Source organism: Rhipicephalus microplus, unplaced genomic scaffold, assembly GCF_043290135.1.
Source record: "Rhipicephalus microplus isolate Deutch F79 unplaced genomic scaffold, USDA_Rmic scaffold_262, whole genome shotgun sequence".
In the NCBI taxonomy this organism is placed as follows: Eukaryota; Metazoa; Arthropoda; class Arachnida; order Ixodida; family Ixodidae; genus Rhipicephalus; species Rhipicephalus microplus.
In genome coordinates this window covers 120,330-142,000 of record NW_027464833.1, presented here as the reverse complement: position 1 = coordinate 142,000, position 21,671 = coordinate 120,330, and the positions used below count along the sequence as shown (strand labels likewise).

Below are 21,671 nucleotides of genomic sequence, written 5' to 3'. Positions count from 1 at the left end.
GAGAGGGTACGGAAGTGTACGCAGATGCGGCCTCGAACGTGCGTTGGGCGCATGCTCATTGAACGAGTGAGTCAGCGAAATAACTCTGTGCCTATTAGCGCTCACCGTTTTCCAATAACTGATGCTCTCTCGATTGTGGACTTGTCGGTGGTGAGATGTTTCAGATATGACAATCTGATTTGTCGTCGAGGTGGATTAATCAATTCACGTGGCCACATTTATTCGCTGCCTTGCATTGCTGCATTGGATTCATTTCATTGTTTCACATATGAATAAAAGCCTATGTTGCCTTTGCAACAGAAGTGTTGCTCTGCTAAGCATGCGGGAAAAATCCCATTCACAGCACGTCGGAAGCAAAAAGTTTGGGGGGAAACATTGTGGTATACGCAAGAAAGAAAGAAAGAAAGAAAGAAAGAAAGAAAGAAAGAAAGAAAGAAAAGTAGTAGGTCAGGTTGACAAATTTTATTTGCCCGCATTTGCCCGATAGGGGAAGGACTCCTTTTTGTTGTTGTTTACTATATAACAGGGTTTACAATCGTCAGTTCTCACAGATGTTGAAGGAAGAAGGGTTATCCGGTTTCAGAGCCCTGAATTGCGATGGCCTACTGCGCATCTGTAGCTGGCCGTAAGTCAATATTAATACAGAGTCTGTGTGCTTGCATCAACTACATACTGCGACCGGTTCCGGCATCTCAATGCAGCGACAGACGCAATGTCCAATTAAATCGAGGCCTTTCTATTGTGCTTTTTTAACTGAATATAAACGGTCTGCAGTTCTCTAATCCATCTGAAAGCTTTGGTTTCGCTGATAACGATACAGAGTATACCGTTCGATCAGTGCGCAATGAAAAATACCACATAAGACAAACAATCGAAATGCGTGCAGGCTTCCATCCAATTAAGTTCTGAAATCGGTTTGGACTAATGAATTTGATTAATCTGTAAATAGAGTGCTTTATGCTGACTCTGTCTCTTCGGGCTATTTCATGTATTGACACAGTACATATGAGGTCCTCTTTGAGGACATGTTCGACACAATAAACTTTCATCTTGCGTTCAGGGACAGATTATGACGCCATTCTCGATGCCTAATGTATCGCTTCTTCCCGTAGGCACCTGCAATGTTAGCATAAGAGCACCAGATTATCTGGGGTAGTCCTATGAGTCATTAGAAAGCTTCGAACAGTGAATAGCGCTCATTTCAGTAATAAATCAATATAGCACACACTGCGCCATAAACCCGGTTTCTCGCAGTGTATGAGCGAGTCCACCGTAGCGTAGACCGACTCAAAACGCCAACCACGCTGGACTCAAAATGAAGGATCTCTGCAAGAGGCACTGGAAGTTTGCGTACTTGTCGGTAGGCTGTGGTAGTTCAATCTTAAATACTAAATAACTTAAAAAGCTGGCCTGACATCGCAAATATGAATGTATTAGCAGGTGACAATTACAGACAAGAAAACAGAAATGAGTAAAAATCTAAAATCCCGCCCGGAAAGGCAAGAGCACTAAAAACGATAGCTTTCTCTAATAAGATAGCTTAGTCTTTTCGAGACTTCTGTAATTTTGTTCCAAGTTTTGACGGGCAATCCAAAATGTGATGCAAAAATTTAAACTTTCCAGGTAACAAATTTTTTGCGATCTGATAAGGTGCCTCCGGGATTCAAGAACATACAAGTAACTTTCTCTCTTTTGCAAAAGCCCCCCGGCCTGTTCGGAGCGCTCAGCACTGCCACTGTGAAAGCTGGAAGAGGAGCCTTTCCGAGCCTTCTTTTAACACTCTTTGGGAAGCTACTGCAAGTACATTTGAGGGTACCCACTACACCATTAATCATTGTGTAGTAGGCAAACATTCCCTATGCCATCCTTCGTCGTTCTTCGGAGAAGCTTGGTATATCCGATGCACACTCGCAAGAAACATTGTGCACTTTTTTTTAGCTGTGGCTGACGACAATGAAAAATTGTGGCAGAAGCTTTTGTAATCCCCACAATCCCCCAAAGTGGGTGTGCGCCACGGTTATTAGGTGAAGAAGCTTTTTTTCAAAGAGATGGAGCGATATATGTCCTGCTCGCTGCATAATTTGCATTATGTGACACCTCGTTGTTTATTTGCTGTTCTAAAACGCTTTATTACTCATATAACCGTGATTCCTTTCCTGATATAGAGCCAGCTTGCAAGAGAGTTCCAAGCACCAGCGTGGCTCAGACTCGGCTGGCACGCAGGGAACCCAAGTTCGAATCCCAATGTGTCCTTCAAGTTTTTTATGTGTTTCGTGCGATAGTGGTACGGAGACCGGCGGCGGACAACCACGACGCGCACGCGATCCGTGTTGTGATCTCATAACAGCTTTTGCCGTAATATGTAGCAGCTATGACTCTAAATTAGCACGCACATTAGCGTCAGTTGAGCCTTTTTAGCGGCGCTCGTAGCTCAGGAACCTTATTCAGACTTCATGTTCATATTTAGTTCGCTGCAGTTGGCTATCTTGAACGTACTAACGAAAGCAAGTGATGGTCTGAGCTTATTCTTTGATAGCGTCTTGACATAACGATGACTTTACATGTAAGTATCGTCTTCTAGTACCTTCCCTACATCGACGCCAAGGAGGAAGATGGCAACGTCAGGCTTCTGGGCTTCATCGGAAAGATCGCTCATGCGACGATAGACTCTCTCCGACTGAAGTGAGTTGTGGAAACCAAGCCCTTGCTATTACGTATTAGTAATCTTTCAAGTGTTAAGTATCCTGCCTCCACTCTTCCCCTCGACCCACCACTAATACTCGTTTCTCAAACAGCGTTACCTTCGTCAAGCCTAGATACGGCAATTTCGGTGGTGAGTCCGTGAACAACAGCTGGCCAGGCATCGTCGGAATGTTGGTCAAGAAGGTAAGTTTTACGCCACTTCGTAGCCTTGGTGAACTACTAAGTTACAGCAGGCCGCCTTGCGAAACAAAACGTGTTCTTCACGAAATGGGAGACACACTCCCAAGGACAGGGGACGAATTCACAGTTCTAACTTCTCTCTCGCAAGCGCGTCCCTCCGAAGGTAAGCCGGTTTCGCTGCTGAGATGCCCTGCATCGTGATTGGCTGAAAGGTTTTCTGCGGAATGTGCTAGAGGTTTTCTTGAATGTGGACCCAAAAGTCTCCTGGACATGAGCTTCAAAGCAAATGCGAGCTTTCTGCTCAGCTATTGTATGCCTCTTCTGCTTTAATGAATGAGTGTACAGGTCTCAAAATATATTACAAACTGTGACAATAAACTATGTACTATATTTATACGCTTCCTGAGAATTTCGTTTTCTCACAAACGTCATAGGTACTTTCACACCCATGGTACGGTTCAATATTGGAGAAAGGGAGACAGCTTTCAAGTACGATTCAATTTAGGAGAAAAGAAAACTGCGATTGAGTACGATTAAATTCAGGAGAAAAGAAGAGAGCGCTCACCTGCTTGAAAGAATAACTTGGGCCCCGTATCTGCACGTTACACCAAAAATGTCGTCGAAAGACAATAGTCTTGCGTCTGGAGAGAGTGAACAAAACGTTTATGTGATGTTCTGCGCAAGAAAATCGGTGAATAGTATTCTGGAGGCGCTGCGTTGGAGTGCCTCGAGCGTGCAGCGGAGGCGAACGAGCGCGTCGATTTACGTCACACGTGAGACATGAGCGCTATCTGGCAGTTATCCTGGAAAACGGGGCGCGCGCTGTGCGCACCCGTTTCTGAAGTGATAAGGTGTAGAACGCAAAGCGACGGGTAGGTGCCACCTCCATGTCTCTTAAAACAGGCAAGATAGTGAATACCGACAACCTGAGGCCTATCTCGCTAACTTCATTTGTGGGTAAACTTATGGAGAGAACAGTTCGGGAATGCCTTTCTCTATTCATGGAAGCTAAGGGCCTCTTAGCAGCCATTATGTTTTGGTTTGGCCCACATATGTCTGCTCAGGATGTCCTTCACTTGCACCGTGATATAATAGAACCCACTGTCATGCGACGCAACGACAAGGCCATTCTTGTTCTCGATCTTGAATGTGCCTTTGATAGCATTCGTTATGGTAACATTCTGGGAAATCTGAGCGCTTTATATTGTGGTGACAAGACATTTGCCTACGTAAGAGACTTCGTCTCGAAGCGTCAGGCCTTCCTTAAAATTGAGGATGATGAATACGGCCCATACACTACGGGCACAAAGGGTACTCTATAAGGAGCGGTGTTTTCACCACTCCTCTTCAACATTGCTATGATGCAACTACCATATCAATTGGCCCGGAAGGAAGGAATTGATCACGCACTCTACGCGGATGGTATAACAATTTAGACTACTGAAGGCAGCCTTGGAGAAACGAAGGACCGCCTCCAGTAGGCCGCCTCTATAGTCGATAGCTATGCCTACGGCTGAGGTCTCCAATGCGATCCTGCAAAATCAGAGCTTCCCCAAAGACGACACAAACTTACATATCTTTTTGATGAGATCTCCTGTCAGAGAAGTCGAGGAGATCTGGATCCTGGGCCTGTTCATTCATAACAGACTCAGACCGGACTCTACCATTACCAAACTGAAACGCATAGGCGAACACGTCGGACGTATGATCCACCGCGCTTCCAATAAACGCGGCAGGTTGAGGGACAGGGATACGCTTCGACTCGTTCATGCCTTTGTACTAAGCCGGATACTCTACTCCATACCCTATTTTCGCACTAAAAAGCAACACGACCAGCGCATCGACGCCATCATTAAGAAGGCTATAAAGCGAGCTTTAGACTTACCGGTAACCACCTCAAATGCCTGGTTGTCGGCTCTGGGGGTGCTAAACTCTTATCATGAAGGAGGCACATCTCTTCTACGTTCGTATACGCAATATACGCTACTTTCGCAAATGGTATCTGGGCGCCACTTGTTAGGCCGCCTTCACATAAAACATAACTGCATTCCAGAGGAGACATGCAGACTTCCTAAGCTGTGGCGCCACAAGCTCTGGGTTCCTCCCCTTCCTCGAAAAATGCACTCGCAGACACACGAAGGCAGACGAGGGGCGCGCACTGTGGCCCTTGAACACCAATATGGATCTAAGCCAGGTGTATACTACATTGATGTGGCAGGGCCATCGCCTGCTGGATACTACATCGCCGCCGTAGTTCACCAAAACAAACACGTTCACCGAAACACCAAAAGAAAATCCACACGCAACGAGGAGCTAGAAATAGCACTTGCCGCCTCGCACACGGACTGTATGGGATAATCGTTACAGATTCACGCCAAGCCTGTGAAAGTTATCTGGCGGGCAAGGTATCACCTTTGGCCTACGATACTCTAATGCGAGTCGTCAGAGATTTAGGCCCCTCACCAAAACGCATTGTTTGGACTCCAAGCCACCAGGGCCTCGGAGATAACGAGGCTGCGGATGCGGCCGCCCGCGCGCTTAACCACAGGGCTCCTCACCCAGCCTTTTCCGGCTCAGAGACTAGCCAACCACTTCTACAATTTAGAGAAATTCTGGTGTGCTATTGCGAACAACATCGACTCTCACCTGGTGCCTGCTAAGGGCCTGAGTAAGGCCGATGAACGAACCCTAAGGCGCCTGCAGACCAAAACCTTGTTGTGTCCTGCAGTAGTAAAATACTTTGACCCGAAAGTCGATGGGTGGTGCCCTCACTGTGGGAAAGTCTCCGATAGCTTTCACATGGTGTGGGCATGTCAAACGCATCCTTCCCTTCCACCTAACCATTCCCCAAATAGAGAGGCATGGGAGGCAGCCCTACTCAATTCCTCAGGGCTGGAGGCTCAAAGAGCTTTAGTCTAACGGGCTCGGGTAGCGGCCTTGTCCAGCGGTGTCCCGGAATAAGGACTCCCCCAGTGTAAAAGGTCCTTATGGACCTGCAAACTCTCTATTCATAAATGTTGTATGGGCGAATCTCTTTATAGTGGCACCTGTTTGTCCGTCCTAGTCATAGTAGTAGTCGTAGTGTGTAACCAGTCTTACATTTTGACTTCCAAGGTGGTGACGGTGAGACATTTCTTCTGTGCGTTGTTGAACAATAAAAACTTCGCAGCGTGCGCGTTAGCTAAAAGCCGAATTTACTTGTCTCTCATTCCCCCTTAGCAGCCATTGGCATGTACATTGAGCACTATCTGTCAAGAAAGGGTTGCTACGTTATACTCGCTTGTCATAACCTCCTTGGTTTTAGAAAGGTTTAGCGAGCGTTGGGCCGCAGTGCCATGAATACAGTGAACTTGTATATACCATGAGCTCGAGGTGGTTAAAGGTGGGAAGTAGACACGAAGCGCAAGCCGTAAGAAAGTGTGCGTCTGTCACCTCTCGTTTAATCCTTGGCATGTCTGCTGTATGGCAGTGCATATGCGGAATATATGATGAAGAGATGCGAGATGGTGGTACTTGGAGTGTTGAAAAGATGGATGAACGGACACACAGACTGATGCATGGCCGGACTCATGGATGGCTGCACCAACGAATGGACGCATGGACGGACGCAGGGGCGGATGCATGGACGAACGCACGGACAGACGCACAGATGGACGTGTGGACGCACGAACAGACGCACGCACGGACGGGCGAATGGACGCATGAATGGCCACACAGACGGATGAATGGACGGACGGATGCTTCGCCCCACTCTCCATCATTCACTCCGTAGATATGCTGCCATTTTTTTTTCACTCACTCACCACCATGTCATCTTAGCAAAGCGTTGGAAACACTTGCCGTTTCGTGCAAGCGTTGCATGGCGAGAGCAGTGTTATTAAGGCTACGATCCTTAAAATTACCTATGTGTGCCTTTTCTAGTAAGAAATACACATACTTAATAACGTCATGTTGTTATGGTGCCTCAGATATGCGCAATAATTGATCTTTAATTGACAATCGCTCAAGTATGAACACTTAACCTTGAGCAATATTGGTTGGCGCTACGGATGGGGTCGGCCGTTTGGAGTATGGTTTGTTCACTTAGGTGCCGTGTAGGATACAGTTAAAGGTGGAAGACGAAGAAAAAGTGGTCCCGTTGACGTCCCTGGCCAATCACCCTTGTGGGTATGAGCCAAGATCTTCTAGGCGACAAGACAAGACGTGCCTGCGTGTTCCACGTCAGGGACATCCTCCTTATCTAACCATGGCGCCAACGACGTCGTGGACACCTTCGAAGGCGCAGGCCTTCGAGGTTGTTGTCACTGCGGGGACCACTCCGGAGACGGTCGTCGACGCTACGGCCTTAATAGTTGGCCTCTCAGAGGTACACTGCGTTCAGCACATGGGAGGCATGAACATCCAAGTAACTGTCAAGAGCACGGCTTCCATAACTCTCATCGTCTATACTGGCTACCTGACCATTGGTGGCGAGCGTATTCCTGTCGTTCCCGTCGGCGCACAGGTAACTAATGTTGCTTGCCTGTTCTTACCAGTCTTCGTCTCCAACGAGGTACTCGTCCAGGCTTTGTTTCTATACGGCAAGGTATTGACTGTGACCGCTGGATTCATGAGCGCAAGACATGGAGTTCTGATAGGCACACGCTTTGTCCGAATGAAAATGAGTTCCACAAATTCCGTCCCCAACTATCTTCGCGTTTCTGGTCATCAAGTCACCTTCGACTACCGCGGTCTGCAACGTGTTTGTCGTCGGTGTGGCTCTAGTGGTCATTATCGAGCACAGTGCAGAGCACCATTCTGCGGTCACTGCAGTGTGCACGGACACGAAAGTGATGGCTGCGACCACCCCTGCCGACGTTGTGGAGATGGCCACCCTACCACCGTCTGGCCTGTGCGTCGTTCATATTCAGATGCTGCTGCGGGGACCTTTCCTGCCATACCATCCATGTTACCAACAGCAACAGATGAACGAGAACCCGGAGCTGTAGTGGAAGAACGTCAGAATTCGATTCTGAGAACTAAATTAAACGACGAAGACGGAAGTGTGCAGCTTGGCCAACTCGAGCGCGCCATGTTTGCCAATCTCAGCGATAAAAACCACCAGCGTGGTTGACTCCGTGTCTGTCGCAGGCAAACATGCTGTGCCATGATCGACGTCGGCCCGATCCGAGAAAGAAACGCTTGTAGACCCCGATTCACCGGACTCATCGTTAAATCTCTCCGATGTAGTAGCATTACGTGAATTTTGGCGCTTAATTAACCTTTTACCAGATAACACCATAGTTCTAGTACATGATTTTGACAATCCAGTTCCTACTGACATGTGCGCCGATCTACTTAATGACACTTTTAAAAACACCTTTTCTCGAGTTGTTAACGTCATCCAACCCCATGTGCAAAACTTCAATTATATTGCCATGCCACCAATTTCCATTGAACACTCCTGCATCGCTAAACTCATAGATAACTTGCCCATTCACTCATCCCCTGGCCATGACAATATTGGTACCAAATTTCTGAAAAGCACCGTTACTTACAGTTCAGTGATACTATCAAAAATCTTTCAACAGTCCTTAGATACATCAACCATTCCTACACAATGGAAAATCGGGAGGGTGGTCCCAATCTTTAAGTCAGGCAATAAACACTCTCCGAAAAATTATCGCCCTATTTCGTTAACAAGTACTTTCTGTTAATTATTAGAACATGTCATTTTCACCAACCTCAAGAACTTCCTTGAATCGAACTTTTTTTTTACACCAGCACGACATGGTTTTCGCAAACATTTTTCATGCGAAACACAGCTCATATATTTCACTCACAAACTGCATCACATTTTAGACCGTTCATCATGTGCTGATTGCGTTTTTTTAGACTTTAGTAAGGCTTTCGATAAAGTCTGTCATCAACTACTGCTGTTCTAACTGAGCCTAATAAATATTGACAATAGTTTACTCAAGTGGATTGAGTGTTTTCTGTTTAACCGTGTTCAATATGTTACTGCTAACAATCACAATTCGTCATCTGCTGGGGTCCACTCAGGTGTACCGCAAGGGTCAGTTCTTGGTCCACTTTTGTTTCTAACTTATATTAATGACCTCACGTCTTCACTTTCTTCTAACATTCATCTTTTTGCAGATGACTGTGTCATTTTTCGTGAAATAACTAGTAATAATGACAGTTTAAGCCTCCAATCTGATCTTAACAAAGTAACAGCTTGGTGTAGCACATGGCGAATGGACTTAAACATCGCTAAACGTAAGGTATTGCGCGTAACTAGATCTGCTAACACCCCACCTAAATACTACTTAAGCGACTGCCCGCTTGATCCAGTCCTCGTGTAAATACCTTGGCTTCTTATCACATCTAACTTATCTTGGGCACCCCACATCGCATACATTACTAATAATGCTAATCGCATGTTAGACTACATACGTCGTAACTTTTCAAAAGCACCTTCTGCACTAAAACTTCTGTTGTACAAAACATTAATACGTTCCAAACTTGAATATGCATCATCAGTGTGGGATCTTTACCACGATAACCTGGTTACTTGACTCGAGCGCGTACAGAATAACTCCGCCCGTTTCATACTTTCTAACTACAATCGCATCGCCAGTATCAGTTCAATGAAATCCAGCCTAGACCTTCCTTCCCTTGCATCCCGTCGGAAAATATCTCGTTTGAATACATTTCACAAATTATTCCATCATCCCACCCTACATAACGAATTAATCCTCAATCCTCAGTACATATCCCCTCGCATCGACCATCTTCATAAGGTTGGAATCGCATCCTGCAACTCCCAGTGTTTTTCTCAATCATTTATACCTCGTACATCAGTATATTGGAACCACCTTCCCGAAGACATCGTCACTATTACTAATAACAATATTTTTCGTCAAACCTTACTCAGTATTGTATGAGCTAAACGTAACTCAAATTTGTATTATGTTCACTGTCATTGCACAGCTACTATTGTATAATCAGAAGTTTTTCTTTACATTTTTATTTTTATGTTTGTTGCATTGTTTATTCTCATGCTGTATTTTCTCTGCTGTACATTCTGTTGTATATTATGTAGTTTCTATGCTCTATATTCGCATGCTGTATTTTCTTTTTCTTTGTAAACTTTATTTCCACTCTCCTCTATAATGCCATATGGCCCTGAGGGTAAATAAAATGAATGAAAAAATGAAATCTAGGAGCCGACAGCTCAGTAGACGCCGACGTCGCGAGGTCTACGGGCGCTGATGTTTCGCCAGGAACAGAATTTAAACCAAATAAGCAAAAACCATTGGCTCATTCCGAAAGCTAGGCTCGCGACTTCCTCTAACAAGTAGCAAGACGCCATGGGAGCTTTTACTGATGCGGATCGACAAGCAATCCGTGATCAAGGTCTTTGGTAGGCGGCGACAACGTTGACGTTGCAGCCCTACCACTATCTGATTCGTCAGAAAGGAGCTTCAGCCTCGGAGTCGAAAGTAGCATCAGACTCCCTTCTAGCTTAGACGGATGTGACGTGGAAATGCAAGCCCTGCGAGATGTCAAGCGCACTCACAAGTCTGGTACCATCGCGGACGGCACTCAGGATAGCCGCTCCGAGTCCCAGATACCGGAGAAATCTCGACCCTCTTCTAGAGGGTCGAAATGTGCTGTGTAGTGTGTGTACTCCAGTTCCCTCGAACAGATCCCCGGCGGACCGAATCGAAAAACACGACCAGGTCAGTCACTCACAATCATTTCGATATGACTTACACCCTGAAAATTATTTCTTTGAATCTTCAAGGGTTCCGTAACCCAGTAAAGCAAGCATAAGTTATCGCCCGCAGAGAACAGTGTGTTTACAAGAAACCAATTTTATTACCATTGGTCACGTTCGTGCATACAAACGCGCATTTAGTTTAGGCTGTTACTTTTCTTTTGCGACATCTCCATTCAGTGGAGTCAAAATTACTATTTTTAACCGCGCTTTTCAACGCAATCATCATGACGGGACTGGACGTGTATTGGCTTTTGACTGCATCCTATCATCCTTCAAGCTGCGCGTTTTCTGTATTTATGCGCCAGCTCAAGAAGTGATGTCTAACGGTTTTCTCCGTGACCTGGACGTGCATTTTCTAGACGGTCGTCATGTCATACTCGCTGGAGATTTTATTTTTGTGTTAGACACGCGAGCTGACGTGCAAGATCCAGGATGGGTTCACTCTGATTGGAACGCGTAGGAGCTTTGTCGCCTGGTCCAACATTTCTTTTTGATAGATACGCACATACTATAGTGCATGGACCACAGTATGGCTGGACTTGGCGACGTAGCACGTCGCCTAGTCGGTTGGATCGTTTCTATGTGCCAAACGTGTTAGCTTCTTACGTATCACACTCCGATGTAGTAACATTACCATCAACCTCTGTTTATATATCAGACCACCGACCAGTGACGCTCGAGGCTTACTTTCCCTTTTAGGGGCGAAGCTCCTTATAGCGGCACCCGTTCGCCTCTCGTAGCCATTGTAGTAGTGTGTAACAAGTATAACATTTTGACCTCTAAGGTGGTGCCGGTGAGAGATTTCTTCTGCGCATTGAACAATAAAAAATAGTGCTCAATGTACATGCCAATGGCTGTTAATGGGGAACGAAAGACAGGAGCATTCGGCTTTTAGTGAACCCGCACGCTGCGATCCCCAACAGCAGCCATTGACATGCACATTGAGCACTATCTGACAAGAAAGGGTTGCTACGTTATACTCGCTGGGTGTAACCTCCTTAGTTTTAGAAAGATTTAGCGAGCGTTGAGCCGCAGTACCATGAATACAATGAACTAGTACATACCACTAACTCGAGGTGGTTAAAGGTGGGAAGTAGATACGATGCGCAAGCCGTAAGAAAGTAAAAGTCAAATTTTCCTGTCTCTCATTTCCCATTAGCAGCCATTGGCATGTATATTGAGCACTATCTGACAGGAAAATGCTGCTACGTTATACTCTCTGGGCGTAACCTCCTTGGTTTTAGAAAGGTTTAGCAAGCGTTGGGCCGCACTGCCATGAATACAGTGAACAAGTATATACCATGAACTCGATGTGGTTAAAGGTGGGAAGTAGAGCCGAAGCGCAAGCTGTAAGAAAGTGTGCGTGTGCCACCTCTCGTTTAGTCCTTGGAATTTCCGCTGGATGGCGGTGCTTCTATATCGGGAATATATAATGAAAATATGCGAGATGGTGGGACTTGGAGTGTTGAATAGATGAATGAACGGACACACAAACAGATACATGGACGAACGCCGGGACAGACGCACGAACAGACGCACGCACGGACGGGTGGATAGACGCATGGACGGTCACACAGACGGACGCATGGACGGACGAAAGCAAGAACGAATTAACGGACGAATGCTTCGCCCCACTCTCCATCATTCACTCTGTGGATGTGCTGCCAATTTTTTTATCATCATTGAGACCTTGGCGTCTTGACATCTGTCACAGAACGAGCGCAAAAAATGGGCGCGCCGCCAAATTCTTGCGGTAACGCGCGGAAGAGACGCCGGGATGTCAAAAGAAAAAAAAAGAAAACAAACATCCAAGGCTTCCCGGGCGCGCGCTCTCCCCTTGGAAGCGTGGCTTCGCCGACGAACCTCCTCACCCCACATCGGCGGCCCGAGATAGCCAGCGAAAGTTCTAGAACGAAAGGGGCGTGGTCATACCGAGTTGAGTCATCGGCCGCGGAGGGCATTCCAACCGTCTCGCCCTTTTCCCAGCCTTCGCTGCGTATCGCGCCGACGAAATGACGAGAACCTTCTGGAATGTCGCGCGCAAGGTATTTAATCGAGCAGCCGAGATGAGAGATCAGGAGAAGACGGAAGTTAACGCCAGAGTGCGAAGGGATTCCACCGTGTAGTCGGCGAAGGTTTTGTCGGTAGGGACGAAGCAGGAGATGAAGAGGATTTCCACCTGAGGGGTGAAGGCCCGAGCTACAGGCAAGAGAGTGTGTTTACCGCTATCGAGCGAAGACGCGTGGCGACAGCTGCGTGTGTGAAGCCGACGTATTCGGGCGAAGAAGTTTGAAGCTTGGAGAGTGGCCAATTGAAGACGCGAGATTTCCTGGAAGAGAAACTTTGAGGGCGCGGAACGACAACAACGCTGGACTTAGAGTGAGTGATTCTCGGAAGAGTATCATCCAGACTTTTGTTCCAAGAACTTTGGACTGGATAGGGTTTCTATCTCTTTAGTCTTTAAGTGTCTTGGTTGTCCAATGCATGCGACTGCATTGTAGAGCGTATCGTTGTTTGTGTGCGTTGTTTTGAGTGTGGCTGATTGTACTGTGTAGTACGTTGTTTGATTTGTGACGTATTGTATGTAACTATTGTGGAGTGTGCATTTTTGTGTATGGTTTTCGATCTGCCATTGTTGAGAATATAATTTTGTTTGTTTATCAACTCTCGTCTCTGACTTGTTCTTTGGGCCACAGCCGGCGTCCGCTGGCGCGCCAAAAAGGACCACTTTTAAATTGTCCACGCTTTCGTGGTGCGGTTCGGGGGGCCGATACTTCGGCCCTTGGAATTAGCCCGGCGATCGCTTCCCTGATTAACGGGACCGGTGTGACAATTCATCTGGCGTCCGCGACACAGGACCTTTTGGTGCACAGTGTGTCCAAGGTAGTGAGAAAGAGCCTCGAGTTGTTGATAGTGCTATCGGAACGATTTTGTGTGTTGTTCAGTGTTCTCGTTAACGAGTGCAGTAGAGTGTTCCCATAGAGGGATTTAGGCAGATACTTTTTACACGCCGCAAGGTTTTATTTGCGAGACAAAATGGATTTCGAAAAGTTAGTAGCTCTTGGTGAGAAGATGGGTCTTTCTGGCGCTGAACTACGGAAATGGGTAAGCCAGAAGGAGAAAGAGGCGGTGGAGAAAAAGAGGTTGGCAGCGGAGAGAGCCAAGGAAGAAAAAGCAGCTGAGTTGGAACGAGACAGGTTGGCAGCAGAGATGGTCAAGGAAGAAAAAGCAGCTGAGTTGGAGAGAAAAAGGCTGGCCGCTGAAAGGGCGAGAGAAGAAAGAGAAGCAAAGGAGCGACAGCTGAAAGAAGAAAGAGAGCAGCTGCAATTGAAGTTGGAGCTGGAGAAAGAAAAACTGGCAGCTGAGAGGGCGAAAGAAGAAAGAGAGGAAAGGGAACGGCAGCGACAGCACGAGATGGAACTCGAGCGGCTCCGTTTGCAACAGCGAAGTGAAACTCCCGTCCAAGCTAGAGTTGAAATCAGCGAACGGGAGGACCACGGCTTCCGCTTGAACCCAAGCAAGCTGCTCGTAGCGTTTGATGAAAGGAAGGACGACCTTGACGCGTACCTTCACCGATTCGAGACGATTGCGAAGAGCCAGAATTGGCCGGAGCATCAATGGGCAACTGCTTTGAGTACTTGCTTGAGTGGTGAAGCGCTCAGTGTGTACGGTAGGCTGACGCCGACCGATGCAGCCAACTATACAAAGGTGAAAGCTGCTTTGCTGAAGCGATTTAGGTTTACTGTAGAAGGATTCCGGGACAGATTTCGGACAGGGAAGCCAGCTGATGGTGAGACGGCTACGCAGTATGCCACCCGACTTTGCCATTATTTCGACAGATGGATTGAACTTTCAGGGACAGCGCAGGAGTACGATGAACTTAAAGAGCTCCTAATTAGAGAACAATTTCTTACTAGTTGCCACCCAAGCCTGTCGCTGTACTTGAAAGAGAGGAAGGCTGAGTCACTTGAGGACATGCTTGAATTAGCTGATCAATTCTTGGAAGCGCAAGGTGGAACTAATTTGGCTAAGGTCAAGAAGGATTGTCCCGATGATTCGAAGAAATTGGCTCCCGAAGAAAAGAAGCGTGCACCAGAGAGCGTTCCGCGATGTTTTCTGTGCAACCGAGTGGGTCATCGCGCGAAAAACTGTCGAACGATCTTTACGAGCCCTACGGCAGTAAAATGTTTTAAGTGTGGTCAGACTGGGCACAAAGCAGACGCATGTCGAAACGGAGCGAGTCAAACTCACCAGGTATCCTGTGTGCTAGCAGCACCGAAATCCGATGATAATGCCGTCACCGACGGATTTGTAGAGTTGAAGAATGGGGAGAAAATTCCTATTGTGGGTGCGGTAATGTCAAAACAGCCAACCGGTGTTACGAAGGGAATGCCAACGCTGCCTGGTAAGGTTGCAGGCAAGAAGATTACGGTTCTAAGAGACACCGGTAGCTCCACGGTTATTGTGCGAAGAAATTTTGTACGGGAAAGTGAGTTGACAGGCAGAACGAAACCGGTTTGCCTAATTGACCGTACGGTTCGGATGCTTCCCGAAGCAGAGATTGAGGTGGAAACCCCGTACTTCAGCGGGAAGGTTACTGCCTTATGCATGACGACCCCCCTTTACGACCTTGTCATCGGAAACATCGCCGGGGCGCGAGGACCGACTGATCCGGAATGTTTGGGAGAAGACCCTAAGATAGAGCCCTCGCCAACCCAGCCACCGCGAGATACAGTGGAGGAGCATCCCGTGACGGATCTCACTAGAGCCCAAGGTGAAGCCGCGGCGCAAGAGACAGCGAATGAGAAGACGATCGTGTTGAATGAGTTCACGCGCTGGGCAGCTGGACGTACGTCGGCACGACCCCAACCGACCGACAGTGTAAAGGAGACGGAGTCGGCCAGCCAGGCCAAATGTAGAGACATGAACAAGCTGGTAAATGAACAGACCGGACCCGTCGAACGTCATGACCCGTTAGCGGGGTCGGAAGTGACAACGATGGCTGAGACGCTGCCTCAGATACCGTCGTTGGAAAAGGCTCGCCGAAAAAGAACAAGGAAAAAATTCCGCCATATCCACGAAGTGAATGATGATGAGTGGGCGAAGCTCCGGAGGTAAACCTGGTAAACCATGAATCCTCTGTACATTTTGCCCACTCGATTTTATTACATCGCTCCCTCTAGCGTACTTCGCCGCACTAAATTGAACGATTGCCTTCAACCAATGACACGCGCCATATGTGACATCATTCCTATTTTATAAGAACTCGCGTCTTTCATCAACTACAAGTACCGCTTTCTAGTTTATAACATCTTGCATCTTTTCATCATCAGCTACAAGTACCACCATCTAGTAAACACTACAAGAACTAAACGAGAGGTGGCTACATACAGGAGACAGTACCGCCATCTAGTGAACACTGCAAGAAGTAAACTAGAGGTGGCTACATGGATGGATGCTACATACAGGGGACGGTACCGCCATCTAGTGAACTTTGCAAGAACTAAACTAGAGGTGGCTACACGCAGGCTACAGGGGACGCACAGCCCACACCCTAAGGAGCTTCGCCCCTAAAACAAGAAGAGATCAAGCGAGCACCGCAAGAAAGGACGCAAGCGCAGCTCGAAATACACAGGATAGGTGCTGAGGTCGAATCAGAATGTGTTTGGCAGTGCTGAGTGCCATATTTTGTGTTAATGTTGTGTTATCCTGTGTCACAAGTGTCGAAGTGTTTGTGCTGTGATGTGATGTATAGTGTTGTATAATTGTTGTAATGAGAGAACTTTGTACATTTGTATTATTGGGAATGTGTGGTGGAGTGTTGTACCCATGTGCCTGTGGTTATATTTCATGTGTTGTGTAATTGAATTACAATGTACAATTGTATTGAGTGAACTATTGCGAATGTGACGTGTCATGAGCGACGGACTATGTTACAGTCTTTGAGTGTGTGGGGACTGTTCGCGCTCGTTTGTGTGGTTCTGAATATTATGAGATAATATTCTTAAAGTGAGGGGCAGTGCCACAGAACGAGCGCTAAAAATGGGCGCGCCGCCAAATTCTTGCGGTAACGCGCGGAAGAGACGCCGGGATGTCAAAAAAAAAGAAAACAAACATCCAAGGCTCCCCGGGCGCGCGCTCTCCCCTTGGAAGCGTGGCTTCGCCGACGAACCTCCTCACCCCACATCGGCGGCCGAGATAGCCCGCGAAAGTTCTAGAACAAAAGGGGCGTGGTCATACCGAGTTGAGTCATCGGCCGCGGAGGGCATTCCAACCGTCTCGCCCTCTTCCCAGCCTTCGCTGCGTATCGCGCCGACGAAATGACGAGAACCTTCTGGAATGTCGCGCGCAAGGTATTTAACCGAGCAGCCGAGATGAGAGATCAGGAGAAGACGGAAGTTAACGCCCGAGTGCGTAGGGATTCCGCCGTGTAGTCGGCGAAGGTTTCGTCCGTAGGGACGAAGCAGGAGATGAAGAGGATTTCCACCTGAGGGGTGAAGGCCCGAGCTACAGGCAAGAGAGTGTGTTTACCGCTATCGAGCGAAGACGCGTGGCGACAGCTGCGTGTGTGAAGCCGACGTATTCGGGCGAAGAAGTTTGAAGCTTGGAGAGTGGCCAATTGAAGACGCGAGATTTCCTTGAAGAGAAACTTCGAGGGCGCGGAACGACAACAACGCTGGACTTTGAGTGAGTGATTCTCGGAAGAGTATCATCCAGACTTTTGTTCCAAGAACTTTGGACTGGATAGGGTTTCTATCTCTTTAGTCTTTAAGTTTCTTGGTTGTCCAATGCATGCGACTGCATTGTAGAGCGTATCGTTGTCTGTGTCCGTTGTTTTGAGTGTGGCTGATTGTACTGTGTAGTACGTTGTTTGATTGGTGACGTATTGTATGTAACAATTATGGAGTGTGCATTTTTGTGTATGGTTTTTGATCTGCCATTGTTGAGAATATAATTTTGTTTGTTTATCAACTCTCGGCTCTGACTTGTTCTTTGGGCCACAGCCGGCGTCCGCTGGCGCGCCAAAAAGGACCACTTCTAAATTGTCCACGCTTTCGTGGTGCGGTTCGGGGGGCCGATACTTCGGCCCTTGGAATTAGCCCGGCGATCGCTTCCCTGATTAACGGGACCGGTGTGACAACATCCGCATTCTGCACGAAGCGCGTTCACGCTCCAGTTTATCTAGAATCTTGCGAACCAGTCTATTGGAATACGATCCGGAGGTGTGGGATGCGCTCAAGAAACAGTGGCGTTTGCACTGCTCAAGTAGTAGGGCGTGCCGTTAGACGTCATACAACCGACAAACTAGCGGACGCTGCCACAAAGCTGCGTATTGCTCTTCGGGTTTATCGGCTAACTCCCTTAATGTGCGCATGGCAGCGAGAGTTACGGGGTCGTTTTCAACGCCTTATTGCAGCGTCGTCGTTGACGGCAGCTGCTGGGCGTTGCAGACATAATCCATGTGCTTACCCTGAGGTTCTGCGCTTTGCAAAAAGCTCGCTTCTCAACCCGTCGAGTCCACTAGGAACTCAGGCCGCAAGGTCCTTACCAACTGCGTTGCCGCAGACACGCGATCAACCAGTTTTCTTGGCTCACTTTGCCAACATGGCTGGTACGACACTGTCACATTGCGGTACTACTGAGACAGCCACAATGTTAAGTTGGCTCCTTCAAATTTCATCAGAAGTAGCTGAACAACTTTGCACAAGTCCATCAGCTGACGAAGTGAAAGATGCACTGTCTTCCATGAAGCGTGGCTCGGCCCCCGGACCGGACGGGTGGCATGTTGAGTTTTATTTAACGTTTTAGGACGACATTGCTGTTTTTTCACCTCTGTTATTTACTGCTGTTTTGAGAACTTTGATTTCCCTGACAGCTTTCGCGAAGGTCGAATTGTTTTAATACCTAAATCACCCATCGTTGGTTAACCCAGTGGAGTGAAGACCAATAACGCTCCACAAGGTTGAATATAAAACTTTCGCAGCAGTTATCACTCGGCGTTTGAGAAGCCTGATGCTTTCCTTAATAGGCCATCTTAAGGAGTGCTCTATTACTGGAAGAGAAATCCACAGTCTCTCCTTTGTTACGCGTGATATAATTGCGTACACAATAGCAAGATCAGCTCGGGGACTCTTGGTTTCACTTGACCAAGAAAAGTCATTCGACCGCCTCGAACATAGCTTTATATTTAGCGTAATGGCAGCCTTTGGCTTTTCCCAAAGCTTTATTGAGATTCTCAGAAACGCATACCTAAATATATGCAGCACGCTGTTTCTTGATGGTTTAGAAAGTGCGCCATTTCCTGTTACCCGTGGTATTTGCCAGGGGTGTCCTTTATCCCTTGCACTTTTTGTACTCAGCCTCGAACCATTCCTTCGCTCGCTGATCTATACGTTAGAGGCCTTCCTTTACCAGGTAGTGGTTCCGTGACGGTGACAGCATTTGCTGATGACATCACGTTGCATTTGAAGAATGAGGCCAGTTTATCCCATAGACGGCTTTTTTGCTGCGTATGGCACGATTTCAGGCGCTGCGTTATATGTTTCGAAGTGTCGATATTTATTCATTGGTTCCCCAGACGCCTGCCTAAGTCCTGTTTTCGGTCTTCAAAAAAGTGACTCCATTCGTATTCTGGGGCTTGATTATACTTGGTACGGCGAATCAGCCTCCTTGTAAATTTCAATAGTCGAAGTTGTAAGACGACACGTCCGGGATGTACAAAAATATGATTTACCGATGCTCGAAAGAAGGTATTTAGCACAGACTGTGTTTTGCGGTACATACCTCATGTCGTACAGCCCCCATTACGCATAACTAGGTCGTTGCAATCCCTCATATTGACTCATTTTTCTGGTCAGGCGGAACGGAGCTGGTTTGCCGAGCAGCACTTGGGCAATTGAAAAACTGCGGTGGATTAGCATTCCCATCCGTCTCTGTTCACTGCCAGCTGGTGTTCCTACGATTCTTACTGCGGTTGTTCCATGGTGATCAGTGTCCCGTGTGTCATCTTGCCTGCTATTTATTAGGCACCAAGATACGCCATTTACTATCAGATGCACGGCTTAATGCTGCACCGCAAACACTTAACGTGCCTGCATTTTACTCAACGGCAATAACATTTTATTAACACGCGCAGCAGGTTTGTTCCGATGTGGACATTCTCGAAAGCCGCATTGTATAAAGAACGGCGGCTCTTCTGCTTTCTCTAGTTGATCCAGCCCGTCTAGCACGATGTCGTGGAGCGCGATAACGGCAATGTTTTTGCCTGGCCACCTCCAGGACTTCATGTGGCGTCTTGGATGAAGAGTACTCCCAACATGGGACAGACTGGAGAAGTGGGGCAATGTTCCATATTCCACTTGTCCTAGTGCCCCTTTACAGCAGTCCAACCAGCATATGCTGCAGCAATGTGTGATTGCAAAGGTGTTTTGGAAGTCCTTTAACACTAGTTTTCGTGGCCTAGGTGTTAATCACTTTGTCACATATGGTCGCTGCTCGCGTAGTCGCTTTGCACGCCTTCAAATAGCTGCGGGAGCTTTTTGTTTGTGGCGTAATAGGTGCGAGGCTGTTGCGGCAGGTCATCGTCATCGTGCTCTCTTTCCAATTCTGGAACGCTTATACTCGGAACTTCTATCGTTTCTGTCGGAGAAATTGTAGTTTCTTGGGGAGGAAGAATTTCTACGACAAATGTCGTGCCGCTTTCTGTCTGTAGTTGACAGACTTGTTGGATTAGTCTTCCACCTGGCCTGATTCCTATAGCTAGATCACCTGTCAGTGTCTGATTAGTGTATGTAATCTTTATGTGTTTACTATTTCTAAGTGTTTGTGTGTGCCCCTTATGGGTTTGAGTTGTTGTGCATATGCACTTCGCTCTAAGTCTGTAAATTATGTAAATTTCACGAATCTCCATACCTGTTGTATATACTTGCTAACATCTTCACCAAGTCTTGTAAATTCTGTACATATATCATCATGTACATTGTCCATATAGTGATTAGTGTATATATGTTGTGTATGTAGTCATTAGAAACATTAGTTAGGGACACCCTACGAACTTGGACCCTTTTGTTTAAATGTGTCATGTATGTTGTGGTTTGTCAATTGTTTGTAATTGTGCTTGTTGTATAGATGATCGTTCTCTAGGTTTGTTGCGTCTCACGATAAAATAAACTTTCTAAACACACGGGCAGACAGACAGACCAAACTTTTTGCGTCGAAGGTCTCCAAGTAAGACTATTGTCTTTAAAAAACGAAAGCTTTACCAAATATTCAGGGATATCGGCACTTGTACGCCTGCTCACCTGTCCCTGAAGAGCCCATAACTTGTGACAAGGCCAGTGTACGTATAAATAACGCATAAAGATGTGTGCCTACAGACGGTACGCTGTGAGATTGAGCGGAATTTCGGTGCAGCAATAGTTTTGTACTGGTTTTGAAAAGTGGACAGCCCATACCAATCACTATATACGGCTCTAGAAAATCTGCCGGTCACAACTGGTCAGTGTGAGTCATCTGAGTGCGACACAAATGAAACAATACCCATGTAAACGATTATGATAATCATAGGCCTCCAAAATTCGCCTACGAGATATTGGTGGATGTTTTGGCTCACTCGTTGATGTAAATATTTAGTTTAAGTCAAGGTAAATCAGGTATATTTTTCTTGCAAATATTTCCTTGAAAATATTAAAGTGAGAACATGTGAAAAAATGAATCAAACTGCAGATTGAGAATTTGATATATATATAGAACGAAAAGAAATTAAAGAAATAGCGACACAAGGACATTCTTCAACAGATGACCGAATATACTAGCGTAAGTTCATTCAGCTTTGTAAACTTAATTGCCATAAGGAAATTAAACTATTCGGTTGAAATTACCATTATATTTTTTTAAAGGACAAGAATGATTGGAGATTAGGTCACAATTACTTAAGTTTTGATGCTCAGTTTTTGTGAACTCAGTCGGCAGATGCGTTGCGTTTTATGTCAGGTCTCTTCCATTTGATCGTTGTTCTGTCCTT

The 21,671-nt window shown here is 46.8% G+C and overlaps 1 long non-coding RNA gene and 1 pseudogene across 1 annotated transcript in view; one reads left to right on the top strand and one right to left on the bottom strand.

Annotated features, from left to right (window-relative positions):
* Positions 1 to 4,001, bottom strand: part of LOC119186269 (uncharacterized) — an 11,172-nt gene extending 7,171 nt beyond the window's left edge. The window contains exon 1 of the long non-coding RNA XR_012891295.1: positions 3,449 to 4,001. This is a non-coding gene — a long non-coding RNA (uncharacterized LOC119186269). The remainder of the gene's footprint in view (positions 1 to 3,448) is intronic.
* A 243-nt stretch (positions 4,002 to 4,244) lies between these two features.
* Positions 4,245 to 9,241, top strand: LOC142792911 (uncharacterized; annotated as a pseudogene).
* The last annotated feature ends 12,430 nt before the right edge of the window (positions 9,242 to 21,671 follow it).